This window comes from Panthera leo, chromosome A3 (assembly GCF_018350215.1).
Source record: "Panthera leo isolate Ple1 chromosome A3, P.leo_Ple1_pat1.1, whole genome shotgun sequence".
Taxonomy (NCBI): domain Eukaryota; kingdom Metazoa; phylum Chordata; class Mammalia; order Carnivora; family Felidae; genus Panthera; species Panthera leo.
In genome coordinates, this window is record NC_056681.1 from 120452170 (window position 1) to 120466397 (window position 14228).

The 14228-nt window shown below is 36.5% G+C and overlaps 1 protein-coding gene across 14 annotated transcripts in view; it reads right to left on the bottom strand.

The window, feature by feature from the left end:
• The window catches only part of NCOA1 (nuclear receptor coactivator 1), a 222125-nt gene extending 208721 nt beyond the window's left edge, over window positions 1–13404 (bottom strand). For 5 of the 14 annotated variants that reach the window (XM_042933544.1, XM_042933542.1, XM_042933543.1 and 2 more), the window contains exon 1: window positions 7992–9135. The gene's annotated coding sequence lies outside the window, so the exon portion shown is untranslated. Of the gene's footprint in view, window positions 1–6868; window positions 6977–7991; window positions 9136–12228; window positions 12246–12363 lie in introns of those variants that run through there. The other 9 variants (XM_042933535.1, XM_042933539.1, XM_042933529.1 and 6 more) reach the window with 4 other exon arrangements.
• Between the last annotated feature and the right edge of the window lie 824 nt (window positions 13405–14228).

Sequence of the window (14228 nt, forward strand, 5' to 3'; positions counted from 1 at the left end):
TTAAGAACTTAAATAATCTGAGAAATTTAAAACTGATTTTTTAAAATCTACAATATGCTAAAACAAAAAAAAATGTGTATATTTTACCACTAGCTGAATTATCTAAGAGCTTAAGTTATGTCATTATGCTAATTATGGCTGATCTTTTCATAAAATTAGCAGTTTTCACAGCATAACCATCAAAAAAAAATTAGGTGGATAAATCAGGACAATACTAAAGAGAATACATAAATGTTGCACTGATCCCTCAAATATCCTTCTAGAGAAAAAAATGGCAGAAAGAAGTGGGTAAGGACACTTCCAGGCAGAGTAGCTGTCCATAAACCTTGATCCTACACAATGCTAACTAACCATACTCAATACCCACCAAGGAACAGCCCTGTGGCGGCTGGCCCCTGCTCAGCCTCAGGCCTCCTTGTTAAATATTTTTTTCAATGACTTGCTCCAATAATTCAAAAAAATTTTGCTCATCAGATCTGTTGACAACAGAAAGCTGAGTAGCCTAGACAATGCGATAAATGAAAATTAAAAATGGTAAATGATCTAAAGGATAGAACACTAGGTTAAAAACAAACTAGATCTAAATTAAGGGTGATACATAAATGTCTGCTGTGTAGTATTCTTTATTGGCTACATATTTTTATAAACTCTTTTGCATCTATTAAATGTTTATTTAAAAAAAAATTTTAAAGTTAATAGTAAATAGGGGCAACTGGGTGGCTCAGTCAGTAAAGTGTCCAATTCTTGATCTCTGCTCAGGTCTTGATCTCAGGGTCGTGAATTCAGGCCCCACACTTCACTCAGAGCTGGGCAAAAAGCCCACTTAAAAAAAATTTTAAAAAGTAACAATAAATGAAGTACTAGAATAAAGCATATTAAAGTCCTTTCAATAGATATTTCATGTAATTCTCGTAACAATCCTAGTAATGAGGCATCATTGTCCTCATTTAAAAAAAAAAAAAAGCTAAGTCAATAATCCAAGGACACTTTACTACTACATGGGAAAACCCAAATCTTTTTGCCCCTAATGTCCATAGCCTGATTCGCTACATCATTCTCTTCTCTTAAGTTAAAATGAAAACAGGAAGATCTGGCTTAATAGCCAATTATGAAAATAAATAGGTAAATACATAAATAAATTCATCTACAGGCTTACGTGACCAAAGTAGTTAATGGGAACAAAATGAAGCATATATGGTCATTTAAAAAAAGAAAAAAAAAACCTAATTGGAAACTTGGACTATCTTGAGCACATTGATAAAATAGACCCATTCTGATCTCAGCTGATTAGAATCACATTTAAACCATGAGATGAGGTTTTTGAATACCATGATTTCAAGGACTTAAAGTTAGAGACTATCTAGAAGGATTTCCAAGTTTGAAAACAATGGCATACAAGAACAATTAGGCTATGGAAATCAGCCTGAAAAAGAGAAGCATATGGGAAGACAGACTAGCTATCATCATATAGAGACATCAAAGCAGTCATCAAATATCTGAACCCTCGACCTATCAAAATGGACAGAGATGTGTTCTATATGACTTCAGAGAATGTAACTAGGACAAGTAAGTAGACAATGGAAAGAAGCCAACCCCCCACAATCATTATTACTAAAGATAATCAAACAGAAGAGAGATGGACTAAAAAAACCAAAGGTTCCAGGGGGTTAAAAGATACAAACTTCCAACTATAAAATAAATAAATCAAAGGGTGTAATATGCAGCAGCATGGTAACTACAGTTAATATTACTGTAGTGCATATCTGAAAGCTGTCAAGAGAGTAAATCCTAAAAGTTCTCATCACTAGAAGAAAAAAAAAGTTTGTAATTCTGTATGGTGACAAATGGTAACTGGACTTCTTTGATCATTTCACAGGGTATACAAACATCAAATCATTACACTGTACACCTGAAATTAATATATCAATATGTCAATTATACCCCAAATTTAAAAAAAGGTCCCTTACAAATCTCAGATTCTTTTCTCCTAATCCTTACCCTTAAAATGAGGGCTTTGTTCTCTAAAACCAATTGTAGCCTTTATTTTAACTATATGTTAGTCATTTAATATTTTATATGCATATTCCTATAAAAGAAATGTCACAAATTATGGTCCAATCGGCAGGCTAATCCACAAAAGCTTATTTTGCAAAACTGCACTACAACATTAACTATAGTGGAGTTACATTTTATTTGCTTGTATCTTTCCCAAATTCAACTTAATCTTCACCCCCATACTAGTTTCCCAAATATGGAAAATGAGACTACATTGAAGAATCAACCTAAGTTGGACGCATGTGAGCAGGAGGTCATCAGAACAAGACAGCCTTAAAGAAAAAAATGTCCTTTGTTTCCCCTAAAGTGTCATCTCTAGTAATTTTTTACTAAATCAATTTGCCTTTTACAAATTCCACATTTCTGCACAGTCTTCTCCATGACCCTCTTCCCTAATTTTGGTAACCTTAAATTCCCCTACACTGTAGAACCCTACTCTAGCCGTACTCTGGCTGCCCCATCTTACCATAATACCCTCATCTCCAATATTACATTTCTCCCTTCTAATCACAACTACACTAGGAGTGCAGAGGCAATCTGACTAGAACAGGTTATAAACTCTTAACCTAACCAGGGGTATCTTAGAAGCAGGTATTTGTCTATCTAAATGAATGCTTAATAGACAGAATTTCAGGCAACATAACAAAGTGAAATTAAAAAATCATCATGTTGATTAAGATATTTTTGTGCAAAGTCCATCAAAAGCTTTGTCTGAAATCAGCTCCCATAAGTGGATTCTGTTTCATAACCTTTCTCCTTCCTCTAATCCTAGGTTTCTAAGAATTATATCCCTGATTTATAGGCAGAGGGAGTCTGATAACAAATAGGACTGGGAAAAATGGCTTCCACTGATACCTGTGTAAATTAATACACCTCAATTAGAGAAAAACCTTGAATAGATAAATAAAATATTAAGAAGTTAGGAAAATTGTAAGAATGAGGAAAATGAGTCTATATACTTGTCTGAGGCTTAACATGACATCTGCTTTCCCATTAAATGTCAACACGTGTGGTAGAAAGACAAAAACAATCTATCAGCTTTAAAATACAGGTATAAATGATGATGGGGGAGCTGATTAGGTGTAATAAAAACATGATTGTTACAGGAGAATGATATTGAGGGGAAGGTAGAAGGACACAGTCAACGAAGAGATCTTTTGAAATGAATGGATAACCCAAATATAAATAATCCACCTACAGATAATCATGACCGTACATATAACTAAAGGTAAAATATATTATTCTTAATTAACACATGTAAAATGTTTAGAACAGTGCCTAGTATATAATAAATACTCAAAAAGTGTTCACTTCTACAATTATTAGTTTATAATACCCATTGTTTGCAGTTTAAAGGAATTCTAAGAACTCGATCCTATCCTCTCCTAAGGGTAAGGAGTAATACATATTTTAAGATAAACACAAACCAAATGTATTACCACTTGCAGACTTCTGAAAGTAAGAATCTTCCTCAGATCACAACGATGTGTTACGCTACAAATTACTAGAAGATATGACATTGCTAATGATTAAAGTTGTACTTTACCCTTTTCATCCTTGACAATCTTGAGTCCTCTTCCCCTCTATTTTAACTTCTGACTGAAACTGTCCCTCAATGTACATTTTGGTTACTGCATCCTTTTGTTCAGTTGTCCTTCCTCCTCCCAATTCTACCCCACCCCCGAATCAGGACCCAACCTCTAGCTCTCAGAGTTGGGCACGTCTGGTGTATTCTCTTTGTACCTTCCAAATGCCTCTAATGGGTGCCCTTATCACATATCATTATAATAACTGCTGCTGTATCTACTGCCACTGTAGTCTGACAGTTCCTTGAGAACAAGGTCCATATTTTCTTCATCTTTATGAGGCTGGCACACAAAGCCTAATTCTAAAGGCTTCTAAATGTTTGTTAAATGAATGACCCTATCCTTCAGAAATAAACTACATCACAAGAAATAGTTTGATAAATTACAGTATAGCTAGATAAAGTATTACATAGTTACTAAATCATTATAAAAATTAAGTCATTATGAAAACTCAATAATAGTTAGAGAGGCTGCATATCACAGTGACTCAGAGCATGAGATGTGGAGCCAGTGCCAGCTTTCATTCATTCATTCAACAGACATTTAATGACAGGCCACTAAGCCAGGCACTGTTCTATCCTGGCCTCACAGAGTTTACGTGCCAATGGGAAGAGGCAAACAATAAACACAATAAAACAAGTAAATTATGCCGTGATATTTATAAGGTGATATGTATTAGAGGGTAAAAAAAAGAGCAGGGAAAGGGATTGTGAGTGAAAAGGAAGGGACACTAAATAGGAAGCTATGTGTAGACCTCCTTTACTCAAGGTGAGATCTGAGCTAACACTTGAAGGAGTTCAGCAGGATATCTTAAACTGCCAGACTGTTTTCCAAACTGACTGCACCATTTTATATTTCCACCAGCAGTGTTTGAAGATTCTGATTTCTCCACATTCAAATAAACACTTGTTATTATCTGACTTTTTTTTTTTTTTTTTTTTTTATTCTAGCGATCATAGTGGATACGAAATGGTAACTCTTTGTGCTCTGGTTTACATTTCTCTGATGGCTGGTTTCCCCACCCCCCACCCCCACCCCCCCACTCTTAATAGTGTCTTTTCAAGGTCAGAAGTTCTTAATTTTGATGACACTCAATTTATCAATTTTTTCTTTTACAGATCATGCCTTTTGTACTGAATGTAAGTAATCTTTTCCTAACCAATGGTCACAGAGGTTTTATACTATTCTTTTGTCTACAAGTGTCAAAGTTTTAAGTTTTATATTTATACTCCATTTGGAGTATTTAGTTAACTCCATTTGGAGTTACTTTTTCTTTTACTGTAGAACAAAATATGGATTGAAGTCCAGTTTTTTCGCATGTAGATATCCAATTGGTCCAGCACCATTTGTTGAAGACTGCCCTTTTGCCACTGAAATGCTTTGGTAACTTTGCCAAAAATCAGTTTAACATGTGTGTATAGATCTATTCCTGCACTTTCACAGAGAGTATAGTATAGTATAAAACGTGCAAATTCAAATCCCTACAATCACCTAAGTTAACAAAAATGTGTAAATGGGGTGAATTTAAGCCAATAGGAAGAAGTGGGGGCTATATCTTACTGAACAGAATATATGCTATCCTTAAAGCACTCAAATTCAACAGATATTAAAACACTGTGTAAGGATGTCTGGGTAACTCAGTCGGTTAAACGTCTGACTTTGGCTCAGGTCATGATGTCACAGTTCATGAGTTCGAACCCCACATCGGGCTCTGTGCTGACAGCTCAGAGCCTGGAACTTGCTTCAGCTTCTGTGTGTGTGTGTCTGTCTGTCTCTCTCTCAAAAATAAACATAAAAAACAAAACAAACAAAACACAACAATGTGTAGACCAAAACAATGGTGGGTATATGTGGTTGAGGGGTGTGCATAGGAAAAAACTCTGGTATATTAATATACTAGAGACATATTACAAATGAAAAAAAGCTAGACAGAGAGGAGAGTACATTGGGGAAAAGGTTAAAGGCAGTTTTATAGCAATAGGTAAAACAGAGGGAGTAACAGAAAGGGAGAAAGATGACACTAACAGATGGGAGAAGAAACTAAAAGGTCAGATACCAGACTGAGAATTAAAAGGGGTTAGGTCAAGTTTGTTGTTTTTTTTAAAGGTAAGCTCTACTAATATAACTATTAATAACAATGTCAGAAGGGTGGCTGTAGTTTGCCTCAGTTAACAACAATGACATAATTATTTGCATTTACAGCTTAGTTAACTTTTGTCTTCGTTCCTCCTCAATTAAAAAAGGGAAAAACCGGGGCACCTAGGTGGTTCAGTCGGTTAAGCAACCAACTCTTGATCTGGGCTCAGGTCACTACCTCACGGTTCCGTAGTTCGAACCCCACGTGAGGCTCCACGCTGACTGCACAGAGCCTGCTTGGGATTCCCTCTCTCCCTCTCTGCCTCCCCCTGTTCCTTCTCTCTCTCTCTCTCTCTCTCTCTCAAAAATAAATAAACTTTTTTTTTTTTTAAGAAGGGGGAAAACCTATTCATATTCATAAAGAGAAAAAATGTATTTTGTAGGGCAGGGTCCGTGTCACTTGTGCCTTTACAGCCTGCGGAGCAAGGTTCAGCCCGTTTACCACCGGGCAGCCTGCACGGAGGAGGTCAGACTCCGGCGGCTCCGAGCTGCCTGCCGGCCTGCCGCTGGCTGAGCTGCTATGGCTGTCCCTCCGTGACAGACTAAGAATACCTTCCTTTCACTGAAGGTTCCTGATTGTTTCTTTTTGTTTGTTTAACTCCTGATCCAAAAAATTAAAGAACAGTTCTTTGCTTTGGAAAAAACACCCAAAATTCTGAATAAAATTATAAATTCATATTGTAATTTTCAGAAATCCACCAAAATATTAATAGCTTTTGTCTAGGCACAGGACTATATATAGCTACTTGCTCTAAGTTTTTCCTCCCTTCTACTTCTTAATATTTTTCTCTACTTTCCACAATATTCTATTTTCCTTTCCGAAAATGGGGGACAAAAACAAGCAAGTGAGACAGCAAGATAGCTTTCAACCAAGTAATATATCATGAATTACCCTTAATCTCTTAAAATACCAAAGGAGAAATACATTTAACATGGGTGCCAAAGTAAACGTCCCCCAAATAAATGATTCCTAAATGCACATTTAATAATTTGGGAACTTCAGAAGAAATATGTTTTTAATACTATTTTTTTTTTTAATTAGAGATAAGTTCTTTCTTAATGCTAAACTAGATTTAACAGCTATAACTTACTCTGATGCCTGGAGTTCGAGCAAGGGTCAAGCTGTGATAAGCACCTTTATTTCTGGCTCACACATTTGCTTCTTAATCCAATAAACGTGTACCATCTTTGTCTCTGAGCTATCAGTGCAAATCAGAATATAACTACCAGTGCTATAGATTCACTCGTTACACTACACTTCACCATATTCACTTTATATAAATGATCACAAATGTCTTTCAATGTCAAAATCTTAAACTATAAAAACTTGACTTTCTATTTATGTTTACATTTTATTGCCCTAGTATATATCCTGTACCAATTTTATTAACGGGTTAATATTTATTTTAAGTCACAATTGCTAGAGACTAGAATCTTACTTTACTTGCTCCATAAAGAAGTGTAATCAAATAAAATACACCTAATAAAGACTATTACCAGCACTTATAGGATTGTGTCATTGCTAAGAAGTTCAAAGTTGCTATTTTTCAACTAAATTTGTTGAATGAATTATGGGTTACTCCGGAATAAGTTAGTCAGAAATCTGGAGCCACACAGTTCCAGGAGCCTGTTCAGTTGATAGTATAAATGTTTCCTGACACACGCCAAGGGCTTCTAAAGTTGGACAGACAAACTGCTGAACCTAATAACTGCTCACCATCTACAACCTGATGAATTCATTACTTTAGATAATGCTAAAACTTGGTGGAGGAAATGTAGAGGAAGTAAATCTCTCACACTCTGGCAGTAACGTCTAAATTGGTGTACCTCATTAAGTAACGTCAAATTATTCTTCAAAACTGAAGAGGCATATACTCCTCAACTAGTGAGTCCAATCCTAAACACACACACACACACACACACACACACACACACACACACACGCATGCACCCTCTACAGAAATTCACACATGTTCACGATAAACATGTTCAGGACTATACAATTGTCTAATTAAAAAAAACTGGAAACTACCTAACAACGACCCAAAGACAAATGGGTAAATAAATTATGGTGGAGCCACACAGTAGAAAAATGTTGAGGAAAAATAAGCACATCGCAAGAGCATATTACAGTATATTACATATCTAAATTTTTAAAACATGCAAAATAGTTATATTATTTGAGGAAACAAACATATTCAGGATACTGTTTACCTCGAGGGAATGGGTAGGAAGGTAAAGTGAGAGAATGGTACACGGAGGGTTCAATTCCACATTGTTTTACTTCTTTTTAAAAAAATCTGAAATACAGCAAAATGTTAAAGTCCAATTAAGTTAGGTGGATGGTACATGGAATGATTCTTCTACTATTCTTTATTCTCTTCTGCAGGTTTCATATGCAAATAGTTCCTATCAATCCAACACATAAAGAGATCTGAACTGGGTGGATTCTATTTAACAAATAGTCAATATCTGACAGAGTTAAGTAAGGCCAGCAACAAAGCACCCATGACAGAAGACTGTTTGCATAAGACCTATTTCCATTGGGAATGCTAGAGCCACATGCATGCATTGGCACACATCATCTAATTAAACCCCCAACAACACTGTGAAAATGGAGGTATTATCCCCATTTCACAGATAAATGAGGTCAAAGAAATTCGGCATCTTGGCTAAGGTCACGTAGCCAGTAAGTCACAGAGAAGAGCCCAGATAATTTGTAGGTGTAAATTAACTTTCACGGCAACTCTAAGGAGTTTCAAAGGAAGGGAACATGAAGTTTAGTAACTTGTTAAAAAGGGGTTTCACTTAATCATAAGTTCAATATGAGTCCCAAATATATGTCTACCAAAAAAGCAGCTTAATTTTGAGTTCTATAATAAGAAAAAACAAAATAAACAAAAACTATCAGCCAGCCATACTTTGTACTAATATGTGCATACACCAAGTACTGACTTTAATTTTAGGAGCCAAGTTTTAAGAGGACATTGATAAAATGCAGAGTTGTTACCAGGGGCAATATTCAGCTGAATAAAAGAATAAATGTTAAATGTTCTAACCATTAGCTTTTTAAAACTGAGCTGAATTACTGGGTGTTTTATGTAAGTGATGAATCACGGTAATCTACCCCTGAAGCCATGAGCACACCGTATACACTATGTTAGCTAACTTGACAATAAATTATATATTTAAAAAAAAAAGAAATGGTGAAAGACCAGAACTACGTAATCACAAAGACTAAGTGATACTCTAATTTTCCATTCTGTATTTTTTTTATCACTCTAATGCTTAGTATTAAGATAAAGTGTATGCTGTGCTCTGGAAAATTAATTAATTAAAATAAAATTTTAAATAAAAATTAAAGGGGCGCCTGGGTGGCTCAGTCGGCTGAGCGTCTGACTTCGGCTCAGGTCACGATCTCACTGTCCGTGGGTTCGAGCCCCGCGTCGGGCTCTGTGCTGACGGCTCAGAGCCTGGAGCCTGTTTCAGATTCTGTGTCTCCCTCTCTCTGACCCTGCCCCGTTCATGCTCTGTCTCTCTCTGTCTCAAAAATAAATAAACGTTAAAAAAAAATTTTTTTTAAATAAATAAAAATTAAAAAACTGAGCTGAATTGCTTTAGGAATATGAGTATTTCTCTGAATACACTGGTGGATATAATGCTTTCATTTAATTATAAACCCCTGTGGGTTATTCTATGTCTTACTTCTGGCTGCTATAACAAAACATCAGAGACTGGGGGTACTTAGACAACAAACATTTATTTCTCAAAGTTCTGAAGGCTAGGAAGTCCAAGATCAAGGTGCCAGTAGATCTGGTGTCTCATGAGGGCCCTTTCCTGGTGTATACATATCTGCCTTCATGCTGTATCACCACATGCTATGGGGCAGTGGGGGGTCGGGCAAACTCCCTGGTATCTTCTTACGAGGACATTAATCCCATTGTGAGGACAGTGCCCTCACATCTCATTTAAACTTAATTACCACCAAAAGGCCACACCTTCTGATACCATCACATTGGGGGTTTTGGGCTTCAACATATGAATTCTGGGGTGACACATACTTTCCATCCATAACATGATACAATCACCAACTCCTTTTAACTTAAATTGCTACAGGAAAAATGAAATTAAAACTGTGGTAAACCATCAATAAACTCAATAATTATCATTTCCCTCTGAAACATTTTTTATTTATAAAATGATTTTTGATTAGATAAGATTTCTTAAATACTGCATTACAGTGCAATACAATTCAGTGAATGAATCATCTCTGTATATGTGCTGCCAAAGCCAGCACAGTAAACAAATCATCTCTGAAAGTGTCAAAAAAGAAGTCGAAAGCCTCTCCGTCACAGATGCTGAAGCCTCTACTCTGGTAAAAGGTTGGACTGCATGATCAATAAACTTCCTCCTAATTCTCACATTTTTTTAAGTGCAAAGGTTAATATGGCTTTGATAAAGAAACTCCATTTAAGACCAACAAAATACTCATTAGCAGGAAGTCAGAGGTGAAACTAATAAAGTGGCAGGAAATCATATACTGATTAAGATATTATCCAGTGAGGTTAATCAGAGGGTCTTGCTGTGTAAATTTAAAAATAACGAGCTTTATCTCTACTGCAAAAAGAACTGAAATCTACCTCATACACAAAGAGAAATATTAACTCAAAATGTATCAAAGACCTAAATTAAGTCCTAAAACTATAAACTCTTAGAAAAAAACACAGGCATAAATTTTCATCACCTCAGATCAGGCAAGAGTCTCTTAGTTATGACACCAAAGGAACAAGGAAAAAAAAAGATAAATTGGACTTCACCAAAATTAAAAACTTTTGTGCCTTAGAGGACACCATCAAGAAAGTAAAAACACTATCCACATGATGGGAGAATATATTTGCAAATCATCTATCTGATATGGGACTCATATTTTCAATAATAAAAGGGCAAATCACCAAATTCAAAAACTGGCAAAAGATTTAAATAGGCATTTCTCTAAAAAAAAGATGTATGAATGGCCAATAAGCGTTATGAAAAGATGCTCAACATCTTAGTCATTAGGGAAATGCAAATCAAATTACAATTCCACTTCACACTTTAGAATGGCGTGGGTCAAAAAGTCATATAATAGTAAGTGCTGACAGGTGGCTCAGTTGGTTAAGTATCCGACTTCGGCTCAGACCATGATCTCACAGTTCATGGGTTTGAGCCCCGCTTCGGGCTCTGTGCTGACAGCTCAGAGCCTGAAGTCTGCTTCAGATTCTGTGTCTCTTTCTCTTTCTGCCCCTCCCTACTCATGCTCTGTCTCTCTCTGTCTCTCAAAAATAAATAAAAAAACACTTTGGGAATGCAAGCTGGTGCAGCCACTCTGGAAAACAGTATGGAGGTTCCTCAAAAAATTAAAAATAGAACTACCCTAAGACCCAGCAATTGCACTACTAGGCATTTATCCAAGGGATACAGGCGTGCTGTTTCGAAGGGACATGTGCACCTCAATGTTTATAGCAGCACTTTCAGCAATAACCAAAATACGGAAAGAGCCCAAATGTCCATCGATGGATGAATGGATAAAGAAGATGTGGTCTATATATACAATGGAGTATCACTTGGCAATCAAAACGAATGAAATCTTGCCACTTGCAACTACATGGATGGAACTGGAGGGTATTATGCTAAGTGAAAGTAGTCAGTCAGAGAAAGACAAATATTATATGACTTCACTCATATGATGACTTTAAGATACAAAAGGGACATAAGGGAAGGGAAGCAAAAATCATATAAAAACAGGGAGGGGGACAAAACATAAGAGATTCATAAATATGGAGAACAAACAGAGGGTTACTGGAGGCGGTGTGAGAGGGGGAATGGACTAAATGGGTTAGGGGCATAAAGAATCTACTCCTGAAATCATTGTTGCACTATATGCTAACTAATTTGGATGTAAATTTAAGAAATAAAATAAAATTTAAAATAATAATAAATAAATAAATAAATAAATAAATAATACTTAAAAATTTTTTTAAAAATAGTAGTGCTGGCAAGGAAATAGAGAAATCAGAACCCTCATACACTGCTGGTGGAAATGTAAAATGGTGCAGCCACTTTGGAAAACAGTTTGTATTCCTCAAAATGTTAGACACAGAGTTACCATATGACCCAGTAATTCCATTCTTTGAGAAGTCAGTGAGATGATTCATTTTCAGAAATACCAAATAAAAGCAGGGCTGTCTAGTAACAATAGGTTTACAACCCATTGGAAATATGTACAAACCCCCACCTACCCACAATAGAGTCCCAAACTCTTAGACACTTCACTTCCTGGTTCTTCCTCCCCTCTCCATTTCGTGGGCTTATTTTTCACGGGCTTTGCAATGAGTGTGAGCCAAAGAACTGAAGTCTCTGTGTCACCTCAAGGAATGTACATTTGTCCCAATCAGACTATTTTTTGCCTTACATGGGCAAAGGCGTTGTCTGGGTAAGGCTGTAACCTCTGTAGTACTCAGCCAATGAGGAACCGGGGGAGGCCCTTGCATGCTAGGAGATAAACTGCCTGCTGTAACTGCCCCGAGCGTGCCTGTCCATCAGACACCTGCTCTTGCAAGAACGGTGATTAAAGCCTTGCTTCACTGTGCTCCGAGTCTCCTCCGCGTTCCTCCTTTGATTGGGTCAGTGGCCTTATTTCTCACACACTCCTAGGTACATTACTAAAAGAAAGGAAAACATATGTCCGTGTAAAAACTTGTACATGGAAGTTGACAGCCAGATTATTCATAATAGTCAAAAAGTGGAAATAACTCACATGTCCATCAACAATTAAACAGATACATAAAATGTGGTCTATGCATACAACAGAATATTATTTGGCCATAAAATGGAATGAAATACAGATCATGCTACGATATGAAAGAACCATGAGAGTATTATGCAAAGTGAAAGAAAGAAGTGTGACACAAAAGGTCAAATATTGTATGGTTCCATGGGATTTCTTTTGGCGTGGTAGAACAGTCTGATAACAGTGATAATAGTTGTATAACTTTGTGAATACACTAAAAGCCACTTTAAAAGGGTAACTTTATGATACATGAATTATATCTCAATAAAAATAATGATAAAAATAAATAGGAAATCTTTCTTGGGATTAATCATAACGAAATCCTAGTAGATTTCACCATAGTAGATACAGTATCCTAGTATGATTCCCAGGGTAAAAGAAGAACTGCAGTAAGCACAGGACCAAGAAACTGTCCAGGTGAAGTCTCGGGGCTTTCTGATAAACACATTAGATAATCAGCGGTTAGCAAAAACAAAGCACTATTCCTATACTCTACATGTCTGCCTCAGACATCAATCACGATACCCTCTGCCACTGAGCTGGAAATTGCAATAGAACTCTTCTAAACAGCTATCCATGTACTCAGTACCAATTTATCATAATCGATAACAAATTGCTGAAGGACAGACCTACAGGTACTAACTTCATACCCATTTCTCATAGTCTGTTACACATGCAAATATTAGTGGTTAGCACTTTTAATAATGGTTTTATTGATTACAAAATATTTGACATACAAAAAAGGTATTGAAAATAATTTTAACAGATATACCCACTATCCAGCTAAAGAAATATACAAATTCAGTTAATATTTCTCCTACTTTTAATAAATATTTATCCTTTTAGAAAAAGAACTATGGGGGCGCCTGGGTGGCTCAGTCGGTTAAGCGCCAACTTCAGCTCAGGTCACGATCTTGAGGTTCGTGAGTCTGAGCCCCACGTCAGGCTCTGTGCTGACAGCTCAGAGCCTGGAACCTGCTTCAGATTCTGTCTCCCTCTCTCTCTACCCCTCCCCAACTCATGCTCTGTCTCTTTCTCTCTCCTTTCTCTCAAAAATAAAATAAATATTAAAAAAAGAAAAAGAAAAAGAAAAAAAGAAAAGAAGAAAAAGAACTATGACTATACTCTTGCTCTCTCAGTTAAAAATATCTGTACTGAGGAACGTCTGGGTGCCTCAGTCAGTTAAGCATCCAACTCTTAAATTTGTTTTTGTTGTTGTTGTTTATTTATTTATTTATGTTTTAAAATTTACATCCAAATTAGTTAGCATATAGTGCAACAATGCAATACAGCACACCTGTATCCCATGGATTAATGCCTAGCAGTGCAATTGCTGGGTCGTAGGGTAGTTCTATTTTTCGTTTTTTGAGGAACCTCCATACTCTTTTCCAGAGTGGCTGCACCAGCTTGCATTCCCATTAACATTTTTTTGTAATGTTTATTTTTGAGAGAGAGAGACAGAGAGACAGAATGCAAGTGGGGGAAGGGCAGAGAGAGGGGGAGACACAGAATCGAGGCAGGCTCTAGGCTCCCAGCTGTCAGCACAGAGCCTGACGCAGAGCTTGAACTCACAAACCGCGAGATCATGACCTAAGCTGAAGTAGGACGCTCAACCGACAGGC